The 27,562-nt window shown below is 38.2% G+C and overlaps 1 protein-coding gene across 1 annotated transcript in view; it reads left to right on the top strand.

Moving 5' to 3' along the window:
• Positions 1-4,211, top strand: part of LOC114288327 (ankyrin repeat-containing protein ITN1) — a 225,990-nt gene extending 221,779 nt beyond the window's left edge. The window contains exon 4 of the mRNA XM_082883651.1: positions 4,123-4,211. The gene's annotated coding sequence lies outside the window, so the exon portion shown is untranslated. The remainder of the gene's footprint in view (positions 1-4,122) is intronic.
• Positions 4,212-27,562: the final 23,351 nt, after the last annotated feature.

The raw sequence follows: 27,562 nt of genomic DNA, 5'->3' as shown, positions 1-27,562 counted from the left end.
TTGTCAAATTTTTTCAAACATATCTATGGGTTTTATTTTAAACAAATAGAGTTCAAAAAATAATTAACGTAATTGAAATATTAATATAATTTATTAGACACAAATGGCGCAAAATAAATTATGGTAACTCAAAATATAGATGAAATATATTATGGTGACTCCAAGTATAATATAACTCAACTTTATATTAATTCCTTACTGTTATTTCTCTGTTCACGAAAATTCCCCTTTTTATGGACTGGCTACACCTCCCATACCTCTTACTTCTACCCGAAGCACCCTTTATATAGGTGCTTCCCAGGCACCTCTCTCTAATTCATTTACCTTCTCTCCCAAGGAACCACATGTTATCACCATGTGGCTCTCCTTTTGCTGGCATGCTTATTCATATGAGTGTAAAAATGACTCGTGGCTCGTGGGCGACCCGAAGCCCACCCGCGCCCTAGGGTGGGCCCGGGCCTGAGCCCAGCCTGAGACCTTAGGTCTGGGCCTGGGCCATCGTTCTGAAGCCCGGTTCGATCTGTGGGCCTGGCCCATCGGCCTGCTCAAGGCCCACTTAAAGCCCAGCCTGAGGTCTGGCGCGCCTAAGGCCCAGTGTTATTTTTAGTGGAAAATAATAAAATTTTGGTGGAAAAATAAAAAATAAAAATAAAAAATTTGTTTAGGCTTTCCCAAGCCCTCCCAAAGCCAGAGCCTAGGCCCAACCCACCGGTCCACCCAAAGCTCGAATACCCCTGGGTCTGGGCCTAATTTTTTGGCCCGTGGACCAACCCGGCGCGGCTCGATTTTTGGCGGGAGCCCGCAAGGGCCAAATTTACACCCCTACTTATCCGTAAGGATAAGCATGCTGATTCATTTTATTTATTTTTTTAAATTTCTTTTGAGCTTATCTTCAACTTGCTTAATTCTATATTGATCCTAATTAGTATAATAATTGCGCAATAACCACTAATTTTAAATTAAAATACATGCTATCATATCCATTTATCAAATTAAATATTTTATTTTACTTTTGTTCTTATTATATTAATTGGACATTTGGGGTGTCACAATTTTAAACAATTAAGAAAATTTCCACTAGCTAGCTTTCATTTAACTTTTATTTTTTAATCCCATATCAAGAAAAGAAGGAAAAAATGAATTGTTTCACTTATATAAAGTGAATCTTATACTCCTATTTATATAAGTAAAATGAGATTTTTAGTGAGAAGCCTTATAATCAACATCTCATACTAATTTTTTGATTTTCTTAATTTTAAACAATTAACAAAATCTCGATTGGCTAGCTTCCATTAACTTTTATTTTACATAATATAAAAAAATTAAATATAATTACTATATTTTTATTAAATAATATATCTATATATTTATCTATACTATATATTAAGCAAAAGAGGATTTTTAACCCCCAAGGCCTGTGGGAGCTCCAATATCTTAATCTAAATTTTCTAAATTTTTTATTTGAAGAAAAAAAAACTTAGCATTTATTGATTTGGTCAAAATCTTCTGACCAGCATTTATTAAATTTTTTCAATTAACATGTCTTTCCACATGCTTGCATTTATTGATTTGGCCAAAATCCCCTGATCAGCATTTAAAATCCCCTTATACAAATAATTATAGATATAACCCGTGTATAGTTACTGCAGTACCCTTTTCAACTTCTTCCATACACTATGGTTAGTGATAAGATTGTTAAATTATTTTTTATAAAAAAATCTTAAAAAGACATAATTTATATATTAAAAAAATCTAAAACAAATATAAATATCTATAATTATCCTGTGCATAGCACGTGTGATAGGCTAGTATTACATAAGGAAAATGGGCTTTTTAGTAAGAACCCTTCTAGGAGCTCCAAATCCTCATTCTAATTTTCTTGATTTTTTTTAAATTTTAAACAGTTAAGAAAATATCCATTGTCTAACTTTTATTTGGTAATCCCACATCGGGAAAAGAAAAAAATGAATTGTTTTACTCGTATAAATTAAATCTTATACTCTCATCCTATTTAGTAAGGAGCCTTGGGAGAGTTTCAAAATCTAATATTAATTTTCTTGATTTTCTTAATTTTAAACAATTAAGAAAATTTCCATTTGCTAACTTTTATTTGATAATCCCACATCGGGAAAATAAGAAAAAAATGAGTTATTTTACTTATATTATAGCGATCTCGGTTCTTCCTCCTTTGATTTTTGTATTCCAGACTTAGGTTCCGTGGAATTGGTGTTAATTATATCTTGTTTCTGTCCTTCAATATTTTGTATTTGAATTATAGGATGTGTTGGGCATGTTTGTTTCAGGTTGGGAGTGATTGGGAGCAAATGGTTGCTGCCCAGGATTTTGGTTCTTCGCTCGAGCGAGACTTTTGTCACTCGAGCGAGCTTTGTGTTTTAGATCCTTCGCTCGAGCCAGGGTTCCTTCGCTCGAGCGAGAGTTGAGTTCTTATGTCTGGTGGCTCGAGCGAGAAGTCTCGCGCTCAAGCGAGGCTTTCTACGCTCGAGCAAGAGTTCTTTGTGTCTGGTCGCTCAAGCGACCAATCTTTCGCTCGAGCGAGCCTGTGTTATATCAGTAGGCAGCAATGGGGAACACTTCACTTTTTATCCTCTTTTGATTTCAAAACCCTAGAATTCGGCTCTCTCTCTCTCTCTCTCTCCCTACACTTGTCTTCTCTCTAGGGATTGATCTACCTAGAGTGAGTTTCTATCCCAAGTCCTTTGTATAAAAGATAGAGTGGGTTGAGGGGTTCGCTTTAATCTGAAAATTATTGGATTTGGAGCACATTGGTTTTCGGTCTTCTTCTCCGTTTGAGCTCTAACTTCGAGGTGGGATATCCTACTCCATCTTATGAGCTTTGCCTTTAAATTTTGGCATTTTGATATGTTGGGGGTTGTTGGGTAATTTTGGAAAAGTTTGGGGTCTTTGTGTAATTTTCAAAAGATGGGGTTTTAAACATATAAACCTTTATGTATGTAATACATTGGAAGATGGACTTGGTGTTGGATTATTGATGGAGAATGGAACCTTAGGGTTGGTATTATAAATATGGGAAAAAGCCCTAATTGTTATGATAAATTAATTTGTATAATTAATTTAGGGAAATGAGAAATTGAATAGGAAATATTCAAATTGGAAAGGTACGGGATCAAAGGGTGTAGTTGGATTAATTTATCGCTCACCTAGACAAAATGTTGATATTTTATCCATTTGGTGCATTTATTTTTTGTTAAGAAATAACTGCTTTGGGCTATCGGTGGAGGATAGTCTTGATTGTTGTAGACAATGCATGATGATTAGGCAAACTAAAACTAATCAATTGGGTATGCTATCGAATACAGCGGTTGATATAATACATCAAATTTTGTATTGATTGATTGAACTTGTATATGATAATTGTTTGTATACATTGTATTGTGTGGGAGGAGATGGGGGATGTACTCCATGGTTTATTGGAAGATGGGGGATGAACCTCTAAACCGGATATTGTTTGACATTGATACAGCACTACCATGTGTATCATTTGTGAATTATAGAAGTGTTTTGTTTGACATTGATATAGCACTAAAATGTGTATCATTTGTCTTGATTGATTAAATTTGTGCATGATAATTACTTATATACATTGTATTGTGTGGGAGAAGATGGGGGATGTACTCCATGATTTATTGGAAGATGGGGGATGGACCTCTAAACTGGAAAGTGTTTGACATTGATACAGCACTACAATGTGTATCATTTGTGAAGTATAGAAGTGTTTCTATGTTTCATTGATACGGCACCAAAATATGTATTATTTGTGAAGTATGGAAGTGATTTTATGTGTTATTGATACAGCACCAAAACGTGTATCCATCATGAATTTTGAAAGTATTTTAGTGATGAGTTATAATCTCATTAAATTGTTTGGCCAAGCTCTGAGTCTTGTTTTCAAACTTAGAGTCGAATAGGAAAGGGAAAATGAATTGTAACATGGACATGACTGTCATGACATTGTAATACGATATAAGTTGCAATATAAGTGTGGACCATCTATCAAATGCTGTTAGTTTAGTGATTGTTTATAGTTGGTTTAGTGTATTTTTACTGGGCTGTGACTCACCCTATATGGGACTTCATTTTCAGGTACCGATGGTATGCCACCTCCAAGAACATAGCTTAGGAGGCTAGAGGCAAACAGACTGTTTTGTTGTTCTGTTTTCTTTGGATGTATTTCATGTAAATTCAAGCCAAGGACTTAATATGTATTTGAGTTAGCACTCACTTTTTGTAACCAAGTGTTGACTCGGAAAGTTGTAAGCCTATAGGGCTGTTGCTTTTGTTGTTAACGTGTAATACATTTTGTAAGGATACTCTGATGATTGTAATATAATATCTCTTTCATGTATCTTGACTGTATGATATTATGGGTTTATTTTGAGGGCGTTACAACTTGGTATCAGAGTGTACCGGGTTCGAATATTTTGGGTACGTGGGAAGTGATTAGTGTCACAATGGGTTTGTCTCGCTTGTTAGAAACTTAGAGGTAATGTTATGTGCTTATGTGATAACATGTTTATGTGACTATATGGGTATGGGATATAGTTTCTAGGATGTTGATTGGATCCTTGGGTTTCTGTGAGTCTTGTTGGAAAAGCACTTGATCAATGCTGTTTCTAACCGGAACTCTAGTAACGCCTCAGAACTATCATTATCTGGAAATGAAATTCGTAAGTGCTTATGTGTTTATGTGCTTACATGGAATGAATTATAGCTGTCCATCGTGTTAGGACGCTGGTGAAATAGTTTCGGCACCCTTGTTGATGTGCTAATACCTTTGTTACTTTTACTAGGATGCGTAGGCGAGGAAGTTGTGATTTCCCTCCTTCTGCACGGGAAGAGTTACGGAAACAGTTTGTCGAGTTAGGCTAAGGTACTACACCTTTGGTACGGTTTGAAAGATGGTTTGCTAACCTGTCGAGGTTTGCTTCAGAATTGGTGGGGACGGAGGAAATGCGTTGTTCAGAATTTGAGAATAGGCTGTGTGACGACATCCGAGAAAGGATTGCTGGATCTTAGCATAGGAGTTATAGTGTGCTTGTTAGTGCTGCGACTCATGTGGAGGCAGCGGTGCTAGCTATGGGCCAAAAGAGGGAAGAGGCCATTTCGGAGACTCCTGTGATTTAGAGTGTTGGTAAGCTTTTTAAGAGGCAGAAGGGTTTTAATCCACAACAATTTCAAAGAGTTCAGCCTAGCTCTACTTTTCCAGTGCCGAGTCTAGGTTTGGGAAAGGGTGAACGTAAGGTTGTCACTTGTTTCAAATGTGGTTAGCTGGGCCACAAGTCCCCAGCTTGCCCATAGAGGAAGAGGGCAGGGTTGGCAGTTCGACCAGTAACTGCCCCACCAGAATCATCTAGCCAGTCAGGTTTTGGGTTGATGAAATGTTCAGTGAGGAAGCAGTTGTTGGGGTCTCCATCAGCTCGAACTTTGAACCAGTCTCGTGCTCAGGAGCCATTTACTTGTTGGGTGTGTAATCAGCCGGGTCATATCAGACGTTTCTGTACTCAGCCAGGGGCTTCTTTGGGGGTTTTACAACCTAGTCGGGTCCAGTCTTATTTGACTGGACAGGGGCAATACCGTTTTGGGGAACAAACATGCTAGATTTCGAAGGCCTTGGGAGAGTCGAGTTCCCAAACCCCGGCTGGAGAAGTTCGCAGTTGTTCCAAGTGTGGCCGGTTGGGGCACATCAGTAGTTCTTATCCGTGGCTTATAAGCTCATAGGATATCTTGGGTCTGAGGATGACCAACTTTAGCGGTCCAGCGAGGGACGGTAGTCGTAGTAATGCCGATGGGGTAGTTTTGTTTTGACTAATCCGTTTTGTAATCGGTGAATTATCATTTTGTATTCATTGGGTTCTGTTGTGTAAGCAATGTGCTTTGGAAATGTTGGAACATCAACGTTGTTTGTTTCTATATATATATCGTTTTGTGTGTCTGTGCTTATCTATTTTCTTGAAATGGGCAGATTAGAGCTTGTAATGGCTCTAAAAGTTTTATTAATATAGTAAGTTGTTGTGAGACCATAAAATTTTTGGTAATAATGCATTTATGTGCGTGCGATTTGGTTTGGGAAAAATGAGAGCTGGTGAGCCATGCTCTTCAAATTTGGAAGGATTACTGAGGGATGCGTACCTTAATCAGGATTACTAGGGGGCGAGAACAGTTATACTTGCCAGATGTTCGAAATTTCATTAGTGTTATCTAATTGATCTTATATGCATGAAAGTGATGTTGATCTACTATCGCGAGAATTCCTCGAGGGGATGTGAAGTGTGAGATTAATACTAGGTATAGTATATATTTAATTTGGTGTTTTACGCGGGGCATAGTGCATAATCTTGTTAGGAATAGACTTGTACCTTCATGGTAGGTAACGTTGTCGAATCTGCATATGTACTGATTGGTCGTTTTGATTGAGGAAGTGTTAGTCCCTATATAAGGTTGTGGTTGTTGGCATTGGGGAATGGTGTGTTGTGAGCAGCTGGTGCTATATCTCGGGTAATAGTATATGGATGTTTCCTAAGTTTTCGGGCTCTTTTATCATGATCAAATGCGATAGGTTTGTACCTTAGCACTGGTTAGGTCAGGAGATGCTATCGGAAGGGTTGATTGGGTGTATAGCCCATAGTTAGAGTGTGACCCATGGGTGGAGTCACAGTGGTATGGTGTTTGCGGCTGGAGATTTGGGATAATAGCAAGGAGGGTGAGAACTTTTATTCTTCTGGAAGGTTAGCATGGTGTGTCTTTGGAAGCCTTGTCGGCAGCATGCAACTGTGCCAGGGTTCAGTCCAAGACAGGTGTTCAGTAGTAGTAATGGCTGGTTATTGGGCACGGAGACCTAGTGTCTTGGTTGTACTCTCGGAATGAGTGACAAATAGGATGTGGAATAAAGAGTGGACCCTATAGGTTGTTGATGGGTGAAGGTGCCATGTTTGGTTATGTTTGGTGCAAACAGTTACTTGGTAGTGTTAAATGTTATGGTGTAGCAAACCCTGTCGGTTAACTCGGTATGAGGGAAGGGGTATGCAAATTCTGTTACTTCGAGTTCAGTCGAGGTGGTGAGTGAAATCTCTAAATGAGGAAGTTTTGCATAGTGCGGTGTGTGATAGTGCGTGGTTCGTATGTTGTTAGTAGATGATGTGTAGAAGGGGATCACTCTTAGGGAATCCCAGGCGAATGCCTTAGTAAGGCTATAATGTGGTTATTGATGGAATCGCGTAGTTTAAGGTTTGGTAAAGCTGGGTCACTTTGATATAAGTGTTCGTCATCCAGTTTGGATTGTGGTAGTACAAATGAGGAAGTAAGGTTGTGTAGAGTGAGTGAGGCACTCTGTTAGAGTCGTTTTGACTCGTTTGGTCCTTATCTATGCGTTGTAAGGCATGGGGGTGTGCAAAGTTATCCTTTATGTTGTTGTGTTGTTGGGAGCTTCAAACGTTTAGGAGTCCCTATCATGAAAGTACTGTTTTTGGGGATTGTGTTATCACTGTGAGTATGGCGGGTTTTGTGGGTTGGTTACGTTGTGATTCGCTTGAGGGACATTGAGTACTCTTCGTAAACTAAAATGATTTTGAATTACAACGTGAGTTTGCGATCCTTATTTTCGGAAAATAATTCGAGGGGAATTTTTGAGTTCGGCTGTGGCCAGTTGTAAATGATGTGTTTAAGTGGTGACGGTATAAGTCAGAATACCTTTGGGATTAAGCGAGTGCTTTGAAACAAACGGAGCAAATAAAGCAGATTCTTTAACCTGAATGGAATATTTTATGGGAAGTTAGATTTGACCTAGCCCGAGTTGCTGGTTACATGTTGTGTGTCTTTCGTAAGACCCTGAAATTTTAGGGTATAAGTGTGCCGTAATGTTGTTCCTTACCCTTGCTTCGCCTTGCGTTACTGTTTTGTGAAAGTCGACTGGAAGCCTTGTGTACAAATGATTTCATATTTCCTATGTCGGGGTAGTAAGTACTAAATACTGGTTTGAGTATTGTCAGTAGTCGAGACGTAGTGGATGTCTCAGAACACTGTAGTGGTTGCGTGTGGCTTACTATTATCATTGTTATCGGGTCTTGGAGGACGAGACCCTTCCATTAAATGAGGTGTTGTGGAAACATAACGGGGTTGGGGAAAACCACTTGGGTAAGTGAATTTCAGGTCCGAGAGAAATATCCGGAACTATTTGTGGATGTTTGAGCATGTGTTGTATTCTTGTTGTTTTGTTAAAACTTTAGAGACCATTGAATGTGTCTTAAGTTGAAAAACATTGCATATGTTTTGGTTCACGAAAGTATTTTGAAACTTGCCTTGAAATGAAAGTTTAATGTAACATTGCATATGTTGAATGTATTGTAGAACTAGAAATATATCATGAACACTAACTATGATATGGAATTGTGAACCATGTATATTGGAAATTGTTAGATTTGAAGAAATGCATGTTGTAGCATAGAAATTTCAATAGGGAGTCTTTGGCAAACTAATTGTGGATGGTCATGTGTTATGGATAACATCGTGTTTATGAAAAATGTTTACAAAACTTTTAAGTTTCGCATGGAAAAATGCAAAATTTATTTCGGAATGTCAACGTTGAAAATTTGATTATCTTTGAGAAATGCCTCATGAAAAAAAAATAAAAAATCCATATATGTATTAAAAAAAATTGTGTTGGTTGTTCTATTTGAAATTTTGATTGTTGAGTAGTGACTTAGCTTGGAGCGCTAGCCGGGCGTTTTGGTGATTTATCTAGGGAAGGGTTTGGTTTTGTTGGAGTTTTTGTATCCCGGGGTGTTGTTTTCTTTCGGAGCGTGTTCCCTTGGTAAGCCCTTCCTTTTCTGAGAGTAAATCAAGAATTTGTTGTGAGGTTAGGATCCTCCCTAGTACTCGGGTGTTGGGTACTGTGTGATCAGTTGGCCTTGTTCTTTTGGCGTGTTCTTAATTTCAGGGATGAAATTCCTTAAGGGGGAGAGGTTATAGTGATCCCGGTTCTTCCTCCTTTGATTTTTGTATTCCGGACTTAGGTTCCGTGGAGTTGGTGTTAATTATATCTTGTTTCTGTCCTTCAATACTTTCTATTTGAATTATAGGATGTGTTGGGCAAGTTTGTTTCAGGTTGGGAGTGATTGGGAGCAAATGGTTGCTGCCTAGGATTTTGGTTCTTCGCTCGATCGAGCTCTGTGTTTTAGATCCTTCGCTCGAGCCAGGGTTCCTTCGCTCGAGCGAGAGTTGAGTTCTTATGTCTGGTGGCTCGAGCGAGAAGTCTCGCGCTCGAGCGAGAAGTCTCGCGCTCGAGCGAGAAGTCTCGCGCTCGAGCGTACGTCTGCGTCTCGTTTTGACCTAAGAGCCGTGTTTCTTGGCTTGAGCGAGCTTTCCTTCGCTCGAGCGAGCGAGGTGTATGTTTTGGGTTCCTTCGCTTGAGCGAGCATTGTTGCGCTCGAGCGTGCTTCTAGGTTGCAGACCTGAAGCTTCAAATTGTTGGCTCGAGCGAGGCTTTCTACGGTCGAGCGAGAGTTCTTTGTGTCTGGTCGCTCGAGCGACCAATCCTTCGCTCGAGTGAGCCTGTGTTATATCAGTAGGCAGCAGCGGGGAACACTTCACTTTTTCTCCTCTTTTGATTTCAAAACCCTAGAATTTGGCTCTCTCTCTCTACACTTGTTGTCACGACTCCATTCCGCCCCTAGTAGAATGGTGCCGTGATGGCCAGTAATCCGAGATTACCAAAGGCCAACTTACAAAGATTCACACACAATCAGAGTATTACATATGGGGCTTACATGTGCGGAAGCAATATATTTAAATCTAAGTAGTCCATAAGAGTTGTGCATAGATCAAATGAAACGACATACAACTTAGCATGGTTTTATAACTTGGATACAATAATAAGAAATACAAAATACATCTTGACCAAAAGGCTTCTCAAGCCGACATATACAAACACAATGAAATATAAGCTAAGAAGCATGATCTTCAAGATGCTACAAAAATGCAAATCCAAGACACGTTGGCAAACACATCCAAAACATATCGGCAACACATCTAGGCCTCATCGCCTTCTTGTTCATCACCTACATATATATATAGAGAGAGGGTAAGCTTGGATACTCAGTGAATGATATTAGAAATAATGGTTTTGCATGATTGATATCCGAGATCTTTTCTAAAACAATACATATCATAACTTTACAAGTCAAGGGATGAATCAAGTTCATCCGTCAAACCTTTCAAGTTCCTTGGATGTTAATAACATCTACGTAATACCAAATGATGACATTTTGGACAAACAAACCCACGCGGAAAACCGTCGGTGGAAAAACAAGGGTGTAGTTGCATTATAGTCCCCTGGCACTAAGGACTTCCAAGACAAGGGTGCAGTTGCATTATAGTCCCCTGGCACTAAGAACTTTCAAGACAAGGGTGCAGTTGCATTATAGTCCCTTGGCACTAAGGACTTTTCCAAGAATGTCATCAAAATGAGATAATACTAGATATACAAAATAGGAATAATCATTCATGCTTGATCAAATACTTTTCAAAACAAAGCAAAGCTTTATTAAAACTTTATAACATAGCTTTATTAAAAATACCACTCACATAGTTCTTCGGGAGTGGGGGTTTCAAGCGAGGATCCAAGGCCTACAAACACATGGCAAAGTCTACTGAATGCACTTCTCAAAACAAGTCCTACATGCATGCAGATGATCTCGGGAAAACATGCTGGGGTTAAAACACTGTTTTACACATCGAGAAGACATGCTGGGTACTAACCAGGTCTTTGCCGAGGTCCCACACCTCATTGCCGAGGTGTGGTCCCGATGGCCACATACAGGGAAATGAAGTCGGGAAAATCTGGGTTTCCCTCTTGAAGAACATGAAGAATATGATCATGAAGAAGATGAATGTAAAAAAAATCATAACTTGTTATTACAAAATCTAAGATTTCATGCTATGAGTTTCAAAACATGGACCTGGGTACCCACATTCGGAGACTTCAAGGAAAACAAACACAAGGACATGAAACTTGTTATAAACTTTCGGATCAAAACATGGTTTTCTTCCAAGAACTCAAGAACACCATTTTCTCTTTGTAAAGCCAAGCTTTAAATCAATGCATGGCTCATGAGTCATGCTAGATCATGCAATGCAGCTAGATGAACACAAGGAACAACAAGAGTAAGTCAAGAATCTAACCTCAATACACGAATCTAACGGTTTGATCTCTAGGAATCAAGCTCGAAGATCTACTCTCTCACTCTAAAACTTCTTCTTCCTCCTACAGCTTCTCTCTCTAAAAGGCAAAGATATGATACAAAATGATAGGTTCTCTCGTCTGGTTCTAGGCTTAACCTTCTGTTGGGGCACGTGGCAGCGACCGGTTGGGTTCCCTCAAAAGTGGCTGACAGACCAGACAAAAGCATGGCGAAAGGGTGTTCAATAAGTAAAGCGGCATGGGCATTCTGGCAAGATAATGACATCGGTGACATCATCGGCTCTGACAGGTAAGGTATCAATGAACCCAGCTAGGAAGGACAACACTGGGCCTAGTTGTGCCACACCTCGGCCTAGATGTGCCACACCTTGGTCTAGGTCGTACCAATCCAGGAACAAGATCACTCGGGTTCAAGGATAACATCTCGGTCTAGATGATACACATCTCGGCCTTGGTGATACACACCTCGGCCTAGATAATGACATCTAGACCAATATGCCAGGACAAAGGTAGAGGTCAACCAAAGTGGTTCCAAGATGGTTCTAGGCTCAAGGTGACCTCGGCTAGACTTACCAGGAAAGGAACAAGACTAACAGGCAAATTCACATAAGTACAAACCAAGACAAGAATCTTATTCTAGGTAAAACAAGTCAGAATTCACTGATGCAAGCTTAGCAAAACAGCATTATACAGATGCTCATGCACAAGGTTAAGGCGGGGAATGAGGGTCACTACACTTGTTTTCTCCCTAGGGATTGATCTACCTATAGTGAGTTTCTATCCCAAGTCCTTTGTATAAAAGATAGAGTGGGTTGAGAGCTTCGTTTTAATCTGAAAATTATTGGAATTGGAGCACGTTGGTTTTTGGTCTTCTTCTCCGTTTGAGCTCTAACTTTGAGGTAGGGATATCCTACTCCATCTTATGAGCTTTGCCTTTAAATTTTGGCATTTCGATATGTTGGGGATTGTTGGGTAATTTTGAAAAAGTTTGGGGTGTTTGTGTAATTTTCAAAAGATGGGGTTTCAAACATATAAACCTTTATGTATGTAATACATTGGAAGACGGACTTGGTGTTGGATTATTGATGGAGAATGGAACCATAGGGTTGGTATTATAAATATGGGAAAAAGCCCTAATTGTTATGATAAATTAATTTGTATAATTAATTTAGGGAAATGAGAAATTGAATAGGAAATATTCAAATTGGAAAGGTACGGGATCAAAGGGTGTAGTTGGATTAATTTATCGCTCACCTAGACAAAATGTTTATATTTTATCCATTTGGTGCATTTATTTTTTGTTTAGAAATAACTGCTTTGGGCTATCGGTGGAGGATAGTCTTGATTGTTGTAGACAATGCATGATGATTAGGCAAACTAAAACTAATCAATTGGGTATGCTATCGAATACAGCGGTTGGTCTAATACATCAAATTTTGTATTGATTGATTGAACTTGTATATGATAATTGTTTATATACATTGTATTGTGTGGGAGGAGATGGGAGATGTACTCCACGATTTATTGGAAGATGGGCGATGGACCTCTAAACCGGATATTATTTGACATTGATACAGCACTACCATGTGTATCATTTGTGAATTATAGAAGTGTTTTGTTTGACATTGATATAGCACTAAAATGTGTATCATTTGTCTTGATTGATTAAATTTGTGTATGATAATTGCTTATATACATTGTCTTGTGTGGGAGGAGATGTGGGATGTACTCCACGGTTTATTGGAAGATGGGGGATGGACCTCTAAACCGGAAAGTGTTTGACGTTGATACAACACTACAATGTGTATCATTTGTGAAGTATAGAAGTGTTTCTATGTTTTATTGATACAGCACCAAAATGTGTATTATTTGTGAAGTATGGAAGTGATTTTATGTGTTATTGATACAGCACCAAAACGTGTATCCATCATGAATTTTGAAAGTATTTTAGTGATGAGTTATAATCTCATTAAATTGTTTGGCTAAGCTCTGAGTCTTGTTTTCAAACTTAGAGTCGAATAGGAAAGGGAAAATGAATTGTAACATGGACATGACTGTCATGACATTGTAATACGATATAAGTTAGAATATAAGTGTGGACCATCTATCGAATGTTGTTATTTTAGTCATTGTTTATAGTTGGTTTAGTGTATTTCTACTGGGCTGTGGCTCACCCTGTATGGGACTTCATTTTCAGGTACTAATGGTATGCCACCTCCAAGAACATAGCTTAGGAGGCTAGAGGCAGACAGACTGTTTTGTTGTTCTGTTTTGTTTGGATGTATTTCATGTAAATTCAAGCCATGGGCTTAATATGTATTTGAGTTAGCACTCACTTTTTGTAACAAAGTGTTGACTCGGAAAGTTATAAGCCTATAGGGCAGTTACTTTTGTTGTCAACGTGTAATACATTTTGGAAGGATACTCTGATGATTGTAATATAATATCTCTTTCATGTATCTTGACTGTATGATATTATGGGTTTATTTTGAGGGCGTTACACATATTGTCATGCCCTCAAAATAATACATATAAACCCAACATTCTTGACATGCATAAACATAAGAGAATAAAGCATATTTCCATTTATCAGAGTATCATAACAAAACTATTACATGTTGACAACAAAAGTAAATGCCCTACGGGCTTACAACTTTCCAAGTCAACACTTGGGTACAACAAAAGAAGAGTTCTAACTCTTTATACAAAATAAGCCCTTGGCTTGAATTTACATGTAATACCAAAAAGAGAATAACAAAAAGATCTTTCAGCCTTTAAGCCTCCCAAGCTACGTCCTTGGAGGAGGCATATCACCTGAACCTGAAAATGATGTCCCATATAGGGTGAGCCAATGCCCAGTAGAGATATACTAAATCAATTATGAGCAATAACTAAAACATTAGCATTCAATAAAAGGTTAACACTTGTAAACCAACTTACTACACTTCCCAGTTCCATACCAAATACATTCCTGTTTCATTCCACTTTCCTTTACTTATCCAATTTAAAATCATAAACATGACTCATTGTCTAGCCAAACAATTACATGAGACTACAACTCACATTAAAACACTTATGTTATCCATAATTCAAATGAGACTACAACTCATATATAAACATTTCAATACTTCAATTATCCACGTCATGCAAACGTAATTAAGATTTCGGGATTTTCACCTTGGACACTCCGGCTAACTTAGTTATCAATAGAGTCCATCCCCTATCTCCTCCCAAACAGGTTTGAGAGTACATCCCCTATCTCCTCTCAAACCATGGAGTACATCCCCTATCTCCTCTTAAACAATATACATATACAATGCATTTAAACACTTATCATATATAATGATCAATCAATACACATATTCGATGTGTTATTCCAACTGTCATATTCAATGACATATTCCAAGTGATTAGTTTCTGTTTTCCCTAATCAATATACAATGTCTACAACAATCAAGACTATCCTCCACCGATAGCCTAAAGCAGTTATCTCTAAACAGATAATAATTTTATTGAATAGGTAAAACATCAACAATTTCATAGGTGGCTGATTAACTAATCCAACTACACCATTCAATCCCATAATTTCCCAATTTCATGATTTTCAACTCAATTTCACTCTTTCTCAAATTAATTATTCAATGTAATTAGGGCATTTTCTCCAATTTTTCAAATATTGATCCTAAGACCAAATTCCACCAATTCGACTCACAAACCCCCATTCCCAAGGCCTTATATGCACATGGAGCTTTAAAACACAAAATCCCTCTTTTATAATTTCAGTACAAACCCACTTTTTTCCAAAATTACCATAATTCACCAATTAATCAAAATGACTAAAATTTATGTTAAAACCCATAAAAAGGAGTAGGGTATCCATACCTCAAAAGAATAGACCCAATGGAGAAGATGAAGAAAACTCGAGACGCTCCAAACCCAATGATTTTCGGATCAAAACGAAGGCCACGCCAAGCTCCACACTTTTTACAAAGGAACTAGGGTAGGAGACCTAGAACTAGATGGATTTTTAGAGAGAAGGTATGCAGAGAGAGAGTTAGCAGCCGTTCTAAGGTTTGAATAAAAGAGATGAAGAAAAGTGAAGAAGAAATTGTTGCAGCGAACTGATACATTCGAGCCTCGCTCGAGCGATGGAGTGGTCGCTCGAGCGACCAGACACAAAAAAACCTTGCTTGAGCGCAGAAAGCCTCGCTCGAGCCAACAATACGAAGCTTCAGGTCTGCAACCCAGAAGTACGCTCGAGCGAAGAAAGGCTCGCTCAAGCGAAGAAACTCAAAACATAGTCCTCGCTCGCTCGAGCCAGGAAACACAACCTTCAGGTCCAAACTAGACGCAGACTCACGCTCGAGTGAAGGACCTTTAGCTCGAGCGAAGAGACACACCAGACCAAGCTCGCTCGAGCGAAGAAAATCTCGCTCGAGCCAAAGCTGCGTCTGAAAAGAAAACCTGAAGACCCACAACACTCACTCGAGCATACAAACCCTCGCTCGAGCGAAGAAGCAAAACACAAGGCTCGCTCGAGCGACAAAGTCCTGGCTCGAGCGAAGAGGCCAAAAACTGGACAGCAACCTTTTGTTTCTAATCACAACCAACATGTTACAAACCTGCCCAATACATCCTAAAACTCAAATACAAAGAATTAAAGGATGGAAATGAAACATATGCAACAACCGACATCCACAGAACCAAGTCCGGAATACAACAACCAATGTAGGGAAAACCGAGATCGCTATACATATAAAGTGAATCTTATACTCCTATCCCATTTAATATTGTAGTGTTTTGCATGTTTCAATTCAATATAGTTTAAATTTTAAAAGTTTTAATTAATTAATTATGACCTAGCCGATTAGGCTAAATCATTTTTGATTTTATTGATTCGTTGGTTTAACTCGTGATTTTAGCGATTTTATACTTTATTTGATAATTCCACATCGGGAAAAAAAGAAAAAACATGACTTGTTTTACTCATATAAAGTAAATCTTATGCTCCCATCCTATTTAGTGAGAAGTCTTATGAGAGTTTCAATATCTCATATTAATTTTCTTTATTTTCTTAATTTTAAACAATTAAGAAAATCTCCGTTGACTAGCTTTTATTTGATAATCCATCATTGGGAAAATAAGGAAAAAAACGAGTTGTTTTGCTCATATAAAGTGAATCTTATACTCCCATCCCATTTAATATTGTAGTGTTGTGCATGTTTCAATTCAATATAGTTTAAATTTTAAAATTTTTAAGGGTAAATTACACTAACACCCCCTGAGATTTATGTTTATTACAGTTCACCCCCTCACATTTGGGAAATTACACTGACCCCCCTTGTTAATTTAATTTTATGTATGATGATCATTACGGTGAGGGGAGGAACTGTTATAAAACTTCAAACCTCAGGAGGTAATCTATAATGAAACTTTAAACTTCAGGGAGGGGATGTAATTTTCAAAAGGTGAGGGGGGAACTGTAATAAACATAAATATTAGGGGGTGTCAATGTAATTTACCCAAGTTTTAATTAGTTAATTATGAGATAATTATAATTAATTAATTAATAAAAATGATAATTTTAAAATAATTAAGTACTAAAGTTTTAATTAATTTTTTCACCTCATATTGTAATTAAAAAGTCAAAAAAATTATTAAAAAATTACTTCTCAAACAACTTCTTAGAAGTCTAAACAAATTTATCAAATATTTTATACAATAATCATATAAATAGAACTGATACTATATGAGACTCACATGCCATATGACTATGGTATGGAAATTTTAATTTTAATTTTTTTGAGTATTTAACATCTATCTATATTTATATATTATATAAGGAAAATGATCTTTTTAGTGAGGAGCTTTGTGAGAGCTGCAATATCTCATACTAATTTTCTCGATTTTCTAAATTTTAAATAATTAAGAAAATCTCCATGGCTAGTTTGTATTTGATAATCCCATATTGAAAAAAGAAGGAAAAAAATGAATTGTTTTATTCATATAAAGGGAATCTTATACTCCCATCCCATTTAGTGAGGAGCCTTGTGAGAGTTTCAATATCTTATACTAATTTTCTTGATTTTCTTAGTTTTAAAAAATTAAGAAAATCTCCATTGACTAACTTTTATTTGATAATCTCACATTGAGAAAAGAAGGAAAAAAATGAGTTATTTTACTCATATAAAGTGAATCGTATACTCACATCCTATTTAATATTGTAGTATTGTGCATGTTTCAATTCAATTTAGTATAAATTTTAAAAAATTTATTTAATTATTTATGACCTAGCCGAGTAGGATAAATTATTTTTGATTTGATTGATTCGTTGGTTTAGCCGCAATTTTAGTGATTTTATACTTTTATTTGATAGTCTCGCATCGAGGAAAGAAAGGGAAAAAAAATGAGTTGTTTCATTTATATAAAGTAAATCTTATACTCTCATCCCATTTAGTGAGGAGCCTTGTGAGAGTTTCAATATCTCATATTAATTTTCTTTATTTTCTTAATTTTAAACAATTAAGAAAATCTCCGTTGACTAGCTTTTATTTAATAATCCTACATCGGGAAAATAAGGAAAAAAAAAATGAGTTATTTTACTCATATAAATTGAATCTTATACTTCTATCTCATTTAATATTATAGTGTTGTGCATATTTCAATTTAATATAGTTTAAATTTTAAATTTTTTAATTAATTAATTATGATTAATTAATTAATAAAAATGATAATTTTAAAATAATTAATTGCTAAAGTTTTAATTAATTAATTATGAGATAATTATGATAATTGTAGTGTTGTGCATGTTTCAATTCAATATGTTTCAATGTCATTCTTATTACCCATTAATACAAAAATTATGAGATAATTATGATAATTTTAAATTTGTATTTAAAACCTATAAATTATGAGACAGATTATTATAATTTTAAATTTCTATTGTGTCGATTTAAATTTAAATTAATAGATTGTTTTCCATATTTAGTGACAATTTAAATTTTAATAAAATAAAATTTAAAAGTTTTATCTAATTAATTTTTGTATAAGCTGGTTGGTCTTTTGACCTAACTGATTAAGCTAAACCGTTTTTGGTTTGAATGATTTGCTGGTTTAACTATAATTTTAGTGGTTTTACATGTTACGATAATTTTTGTTGTTAGGAGGTTTTAGGAAAAGTGGTTCAGTTATTCATGAACACGGAGGTTGTTTGAGTTTGTTAGAGATTGATGCACGCAGAGGTGGTGATGGTGTGAGTGATGTTGATTCTGAACCGTCGATTTCGGAGGTTGGTGTTAGAAAAGAGGAAGTTGATTGGAGATGATCAATTGTTATGGATCTCGCAGACTTTTCTGATGTTTTACGAAATGTAATAATGAGTGCAAAAAATAGTGATGAGACTCAAGATGTAATAGTTGATGGTAAGTGAAATGTAGTTAGTAAATAAAACTTTAAGTGGTTTCATAAATAAAATTAATAAAAATTTTCATTAATCATGACAGTGGTTACATTTACATCAAACCATTCTCTCATTTTTGGGGACACTACATCTAACCAACTACTGTCCCCATTAGTTAATATAATACAAGGAATTCCTCCTCTAATAGTGAGATATGGTTGGAATTTACCAAATACATGGAAGTTTCTTTGGCATCTTACTAGATTCTTTATTAGTTCGGTCGGGACTGTCGAATATTTGATGTCATCTATGACGTTGTAGACGGCGCATTAATCGTAGTCATTGAAACTTATTCTGCCGGAGAAGTAGTTGTGTTGTCCGAGACTTCCAACCCAGGCGGTTTTTCTTGTTCTTGAGGGTCCTTCGAGGTAGAGGGAGATTGGGTGGATAGGCCGCTGTTCCGGTTCCTGTTATCAGAGGAGGAGGAGAGTTCTTCGTCAGTATATAAATTGTTGATATAAATTTTGTGTATCCCTAATCTAATCCAGTCATCTTCCCTTGTAACGCTCTCAAAATAATACATATAAACTAACCATTTATGACATCCATAGACATCGGAAAATAAAATATATTCATCCATCAGAGTATTCTTTACAAAAAGTATTACATGTTGACAACAAAAGTAAATGCCCTGCCGGCTTACAACTTTCCAAGTCAACACTTGGTTACAACAAAAGAGGGTCAGAAGCCCTTTTACAAATAAAGCCCTCGGCTTGGAAATAGAAACATGTAATTCAAAAAATAAAAAATAAAAAAATAACAACGAAAGGAAGCCTGCAGCCTCTAAACTATCCAAGCTAGGTCCTTGGAGGCGGCATATCACCTGAACCTGAAAATGATGTCCCATACAGGGTGAGCCAAAACCCAGTAGAGATACACTAAACATAATATGAGAGATAACTATAACATTAGCATTTGATAAATGTTCAACACATGTACATCGATATACACCATTTTTATAATCCACCAACAATGATATTCATTTTTCAACCTAGCTTCATTTGTATTTCCAATTCATTTCCTTGACATGGCTCGTCTATTAGAGTAATTCAAATGAGACTACAACTCATAAGAAAACAACATTTCAATTCATCAACGATTTCAAATGAGACTATAACTCATATTATCAACACTTCAATCATCAATGTTATTCAAACGTGTAATGCCCTCAAAATAATACATAAAACCCATCAATCTTGACATGCATAGACATAAGAGAAATAAACATCTATCCATTTATCAGAGTGTTCATTATAAAAGTTTTACATTGTCACGACCCCATTCCGCCCCTAATAGAATGGTGCCATGATGGCTAGTAATCCGAGATTACCAAAGGCCAACTTACAAGGATTTACACACAATCAGAGTATACATATGAGGCTAACATGTGTGGAAGCAATAAATCTAAATCTAATTAGTCCATAAGAGCTGTGCATAGATTGAATGGAATGTCATACATTTTATTAACGTCTTACAACTTGGATACAATAAAATGAAATACAAAAATACATCTTGACCAAAAGGCTTCTCAAGCCATCATATACAAAACACAATGAATTACAAGCTAAGAAGCATGATCTTCAAGATGCTACCGAATGCGAGTCCAAAACAAGTTGCAAAGCACATCTAGGCGTCACCGCCGTCCTGCTCATCACCTACCTATATATAGAGAGGGTGAGCTTGGATACTCAATGAATGGTACAAGTAATAAAGGGTTTGCATGAATAATATCTGAGATCTTTATCAAAGCGACACACATTATATCTTGCACAAAATCAAAGACAAAACAAGTTCATCTAACATGCCTTTCAAGCTTCATCAACCAAAGTCTTTCAAGGCTCTTAAGTTTCAAGGGGTGACATTAACAAAGGTGCTACAAAAGCTTAGAGTCCTCTAGCACGCAAGGACTTTCAAAGGTTGTGCTACAAATGCTTATAGTCCCCTAGCACGTACGGACTAGTGCCACAAATGCTTATAGTCCCTTGGCACGTACGGACTTCCAAAGGTTGTGCTACAAATGCTTATAGTCCCCTAGCACGTACGGACTAGTGCCACAAATGCTTATAGTCCCCTGGCACGTACGGACTTCCAAAGGTTGTCATTCAAAACAAAACTTATACTTGGCACACAAAACAGGGATAATCATTCATGCTTGATTAAATACTTTTCAAAACAAAGCAAAGCAATGCTTATCAAAACATTATAACATAGCTTTATTAAAGATGCCACTCACATAGTTATTCAAGCGTCAGGGTCAAAGCAAGAGTCCAAGTCCTACAAACACATGGCAAAGTCTATTGAATGCACTCTCAAACAAGCTTCACATGAATGCAAATGATCTCGGCATTCCTTCAGAACTAAGTCGGACCAAAACAAAACATTGTTTCTCATCTCGGAAAAACATAATGGGCACCAACCAGGTCTTGGCCGAGGTCCCACACCTCCTTGCCGAGGTGTGGTCCCGATGGCCACAATCAAGGAAATGAAGTCGGAAAAATCTGGGTTTCCCTCTGCTGAAGAACATGAAGAACATGAACGCAAAGATCATAACTTATCATTACAAAATTTGAGATTTCATGCTATGAATTCAAAAACATGGACCTGGGTACCCATACACGAAGATTTTATGAAAACAAACACAAAAACATGAATCTTGATGCAAGGTTTCGGTTCGAACAAGGCTTTTATTCAAGAACATATGAATATCACTTTCTCTTTCTAAAACCAAACTTTAAATCAATGCATGGCTTACAAATCATGCTCGATCATGCAATGCAGCTAGATGAACAATAAGAATAACAAGAGCAGATCAAGATTCTAACCTCAAGATACGAATCTAACGGCTCAAGGTGTGAAGATCAAGCTTGGAAATCTATTTTCTCTCTAAGAACTTCTCCTCCTTCCTAGAGCCTCTCTCTCTAAAAGACAAGGATATGATACAAAATGATGTGTTTCTCAACAGCTCACTGACTTAACCCTCTGCTGGGACACGTGGCATCAGCTGGTTGGCTCTTCTCAAAAAGGTGACTAAATGAAAAAACAAAACTATGACAAAGTGTGTTCAACAAGCAAGATGGCATAGGCACTCCGGCAAGTAATGATCTCGGCTAAGGACAAAGCTTCGGCAAGTAAGGTCTCAATGATCTCTGCTAGGAAGGACAACACTTGACATAGCTGTGCCACACCTCGGCCTAGATGTGCCACACCTCGGTCTAGGTCATACCAATCCAGGAACAAGATCACTAGGTGCAAGGGTAACATCTCGGCCTAGATGATACACACCTCGGCCAATATGCCAAGGTGTGAGTGGAGGTTAACCAAAAGATCCCAAGATAGTCCTAGGTAGGAGAGGTTCAAAGGTGCGACCCAGGCTTAAGATGACCTCGGCTAAACTCACACAAAGCAAGGAACAAAGCATGCAGTAACACTTAAGCAAGACGAAAACAAGATTTGAAATGCAAGCTTAACAAGACAAAATCATATAAATGCATGAGAGCATGACTAAGATGAAGTGAGGGTTGTTACATCCTACCCCCCTTAAAGAAGTTTGGTCCCCAAACTTGAGTTACCTTGATTCGAAAACAATTCCGGATATCGACTTTCATCTCTTCTTCCATCTCCCATGTAGCATCCTTGCCGTAATCCTCCTTCCATTCGATTTTCACCATCGGTATCGACTTGTTCCTCAACTGTTTCACTTGTCTATCAATAATTCTCATTGGCTTCTCCTCGTACCCTAAATCTTCGTTAACCCTAATCCCGGAATGATCAATCACATGCAATGGATCCCGTATATACCTCCTCAACATCAAAATGTGAAACACATTGTGGACTTGACTTAGTTCTGGCGGCAGGGCAAGTCTGTAAGCAACTGAGTTAACTCTTTCAAGGATTTCAAACTGTTCAGTATAACAAGGTGCTAACTTACCTTTCTTTCCAAACCTTGAAACTCCTTTCGTCGGCGAAATTTTCAGGAATACATGATCCCCAACTTCAAATTCTAACTCTCTTCTCCTTTGGTCGGCATAACTCTTTTGTCAACTCTGAGCAGTCCTAATTCTTTGTCGAATAAGTTTAATCTTCTTAGTTGTCTCTTGAATCAGTTCGGGACCGATTAAAGCTTTGTCTCCTATATCGGTCTAATATATCGGCGATCTGCACTTCCTTCCATACAGAGCTTCATACGGCGCAATGCCAGTGCTAGCTTGATAACTATTGTTGTAAGCAAATTCTACCAATGGGAGATGCACTTCCCAACTTCCTTTGAAGTCCAACACACATAGTCTGAGCATATCTTCAAGCGTCTGAATTGTCCTTTCTGTTTGCCCATCGGTCTGGGGTGAAAAGCTGTGCTAAACCTCAATTCGGTTCCCAAAGCTACTTGTAGACTCTGCCAAAATCTAGAAACGAACTTCGGATCTCGGTCTGAAACAATGGACATCGGCACTCCGTGAAATCTAACAATCTTGTTCATATACAATGAAGCAAGTCGATCGGTATTAAATGTAGTCTTAACAGGAAAAAAGTGTGCTGACTTGGTTAATCTATCAACTATAATCCAAATCGAATCCATGCCCTTTTGCATCCTCGGCAACCCGATTACAAAATCCATGGAGATGTGCTCATATTTCCACTCAAGAATTGACAAAGGTTGAAGAAGTCCTGCTGGTCTCTGATGTTCTGCTTTCATTTGTTGACAATATAGGCACTGAGATACGAACTCGGCTATTTCTCTTTTCATTCTTGGCCACTAGAAGGTTTGTTTCACGTCTTGGTACATCTTGGTATTTCCTGGATGAACGGCAAACTTGGAACCATGGGCCTCCTGTAAAATCTTTTTTTTCAACTCTGGTACATCGGCTATGCACAATCTTCCTTCAAACTTGAGTACCTGATTCTCAATGGTATACCCTAACCTCGGCTTAGTGACAATCTCATCAATCACCTTTCTGAGGAATCTGTCTTCCATCTGTCTGGTCTTCACTTCCTCAATGATAGTCGGCTCCACTGAAATCATTGACAAATAAGCTGAATTCCCCACTAACTTCCTGCTCAACGCGTCGGCCACTGAGTTTGCTTTACCTGGATGATACTGAATTTGCATGTCGTAATCTTTCAATAATTCAAGCCACCTTCTCTGCCTCATATTTAATTCCTTCTGGGTGAACAAGTACTTCAAACTCTTGTGGTCTGTAAAAACTCGGCAAGAAGCTCCATACAAGTAATGACGCCAAATCTTCAAAGCAAACACTACGGCTGCTAGCTCTAAATCATGGGTAGGATAATTCTTTTCATGGGGTTTCAATTGACCCGATGCATATGCTATGACTTTACCCCCTTGTATTAACACACATCCCAAACCCTTATAAGAAGCATCACTATAAATTTGGAATTCCTCATTACTTGTCGGCAGTACAAGAACTGGTGTTGTGACTAACTTCGTCTTTAGTTCCTGGAAGGCTGATTCCCTATCCTCGGTCCATTCATATGCCACTCCTTTCTGAGTCCATTGTGTCAATGGCACTGCAATTCTTGAGAAGTCCTTCACAAGCTTTCTATAATATCCTGCCAAACCTAGAAAGCTACAAACCTCGGACGCGGTGGTCAGCGTCGGCCAATTCACAATAGCTTCGATCTTACTGGGATCAACTGAGATACCCTCTTCATTAATCACATGCCCCAAAAATGAAATGTTGGAAAGCCAAAACTCACACTTGCTAAGCTTGGCATACAACTTCCTATCTCTCAAAATCTGTAAGGCAAGTCTCAGGTGCTTCTCATGTTCAACTTCACTCCTGGAATAGATCAATATATCGTCGATGAAAACAACCACTAACTCGTCTAGGTACGGCTTGAAGACCCTATTCATCAGATCCATGAATGCTACAGGAGCATTAGTTACTCCAAAGGGCATAACCAAATATTCGTAGTGGCCATATCTTGTCCTCGGCCTTAACCTTCAGCTAATGGTAGCTCGACCTGAGATCAATTTTTGAAAAGACTCGCGCTCCTTGTAATTGATCAAGCAGATCATCAATCTCGGCAATGGATACCTGTTCTTAATTGTCTCCTTGTTCAGTTCTCGGTAATCGATACAAAGACGAAGTGCACCATCCTTTTTCTTCACAAATAAAACTGGTGCTCCCCAAGGTGAGGTACTCGGCCTAATAAAGCCTTTATCTAACAACTCTTGTAATTGCAGTTTCAACTCCTTAAGCTCGGCTGGGGCCATTCTATAGGGTGTTTTAGAGATAGGCTGGGTTCCCGACATAACGTCAATCATAAATTCTATTTCTCTATCGACTAGGTGGCCAGGCAAATCACGTGGAAAGACGTCGGGGAATTCCTTAACAACTGGGATGTCGGCCAATTCAACGTTCCCACTCAAATTGCTTAATATACTACACAGATAACCTTGACACCCTTTTTGAATCAATTTATAGGCCTTCATGGATGAGATCAAGTAAGGCGGGGGTACTACTCCTTTACCCTGAAATGTAACCTCGGCTTGGTTTGGGGGTTTCAACACGACACTTTTGGAAAAACAATTAATGGATGCATGATTTTCTAGTAACCAATCCATTCCAAATATAACATCAAAATGAACTATGTCCAACGGCATCAAATCAACTAGTAATTCAACATTCTCAATCACAACATCGCATGCTCTATAAATGGATGCAACAACCATAATTCTTCTAGACGGAGTAGACACAGATAACACATAACCTAGGGGTTCCAATTCTCTATTTAACTTCTTGGCAAATTTAGTAGATACAAATGAATGCGTAGAACCCGAATCAATCAATATGTATACATCTTGAGAGCAAATTGGAAGGGTACCTGACACTACTGTCTCGGCACTCTGAGTGTCCCCTGACACTAATGCAAAAACTCTGCCCTGCCTCGCCTGCGCCCTTTCGATGTTATTTTTCTGTGCAGAGCCCAAGGCGCTCCCATCCTTCTTGCCATCATTTGCCTTTGCTGTCGGACAGTCTTTCACACGATGACCTATTTCACCACATTCAAAACAAGCTCCTGATGCCCAACGGCAAACTTCGAAATGCGGCTTTCCACAACTTGCACACGTCAGCTTAGTATCTGCTCCCTGATTTAAGTTGCTGGAACTGCCCATATTCGTCTTCTTCTTGGCGTTATATGTTGTTCGGCGGTTCTCATAGTTCTGTCTCTTCCTCTGGTTCTCCCCTGAACTCTGATATCGGTTCAAGTTAGCTTCTGCCATGATGGCCTTGTCTAACATTCCGGCGTAAGTCGGCATGTTGAGCATGTTCACTCGGTCCTGTATCGGTCCACGCAACCCACTTTCGAACTTCCTAGCCTTTCGGTATTCGTCATCAACCATGTGAGGCGCATATCTTGCCAACTCGGTAAAAGCACGGTCGTACTCTACCACTGTCTTGTTGCCTTGTGTCAGAGTCTGGAACTCTGTGCTCTTGCGGTCTCGGACACTAAAGGGAAAATGCTTGTTGTAGAACAACTCCAAAAATCTAGCCCAAGTGAAACCTGGATTGCTTTCTCGGGTCATCATCTACCATCTTCGTGCATCGTCATCTAACGTAAATGCTGGGAAAAATCTCGAATAACTTCTCCATTTCCAAAACCCATGCCTCGGCCTTCATCGGCTCTATACCCCCTTCGAACCTCGGCAATTTCATCTTTTTGAACTCTCTGATCAAGGCTATGGTGCCGTCCCCATATAAAACTTTCTATGGAGGCACTTGCAGCACTGGAGGAGGTGGAGGTGGGACTGCATGTCGGCCGTTTATCTACTAGGCCTGGGTAGAGGTAGTACTAGCATCTTGTGGTCTAGGCTGTCTCAACTCGCGGACCAAACCTTTGACCAACCTTTCCAGTCTGTCTAATCTATCTTCAGAATGATCTCGGCCAACTGGAGGTCTACCCCTTCTCATGATGCTAGGAGTATGCAAAATATGGCTTTAAAACAAAATGAGCAAATAAACATATATGCAAGTAACAAACAGTTATGCCGAGATGATGCACACCTTGTCAACTAGCAAGCAATATTATGCAATCCTAACATCATTCTAAGGGACATCCTATGCTCTTTAGGACTCAAAGTGCGTGAATAAACGTACTATAAGGAAACTCGTGCTCTGATACAATCTGTCACGACCCCATTCCGCCCCTAGTCGAATGGTGCCATGATGGCCAGTAATCCGAAATTACCAAAGGCCAACTTACAAGGATTCACACACAATCAGAGTATACATATGGGCCTAACATGTGCGGAAGCAATAAATTTAAATCTAATTAGTCCATAAGAGTTGTGCATAGATCGAATGGAATGTCATACATCTTATTAAGGTCTTACAACTTGGATACAATAAAATGAAATACAAAAATGCATCATGACCAAAAGGCTTCTCAAGCCATCATATACAAAACACAATGAATTACAAGCTAAGAAGCATGATCTTCAAGATGCTACAAAATGCGAGTCCAAAACAAGTTGCAAAGCACATCTAGGCGTCACCGCCGTCCTGCTCATCACCTACATATATATAGAGAGGGTGAGCTTGGACACTCAGTGAATGGTACAAGTAATAAAGGGTTTGCATGAATAATATCCGAGATCTTTATCAAAGCAACACACATTATATCTTGCACAAAATCAAAGACAAAACAAGCTCATCTAACAAGTCTTTCAAGCTTCATCAACCAAAGTCTTTCAAGGCTCTTAAGTTTCAAGGGGTGACATTAACGAAGGTGTTACAAAAGCTTAGAGTCCTCTAGCACGTAAGGACTTTCAAAGGTTGTGTTACAAATGCTTATAGTCCCCTAGCACTTACGGACTAGTGCCACAAATGCTTACAGTCCCCTGGCACGTA

This window comes from Camellia sinensis, chromosome 1 (assembly GCF_055761805.1).
Source record: "Camellia sinensis isolate YWXY chromosome 1, ASM5576180v1, whole genome shotgun sequence".
Lineage (NCBI taxonomy): Eukaryota > Viridiplantae > Streptophyta > Magnoliopsida > Ericales > Theaceae > Camellia > Camellia sinensis.
Note: the sequence above shows the minus strand (reverse complement) of the source record. Positions and strands in the feature narration are given on the sequence as shown.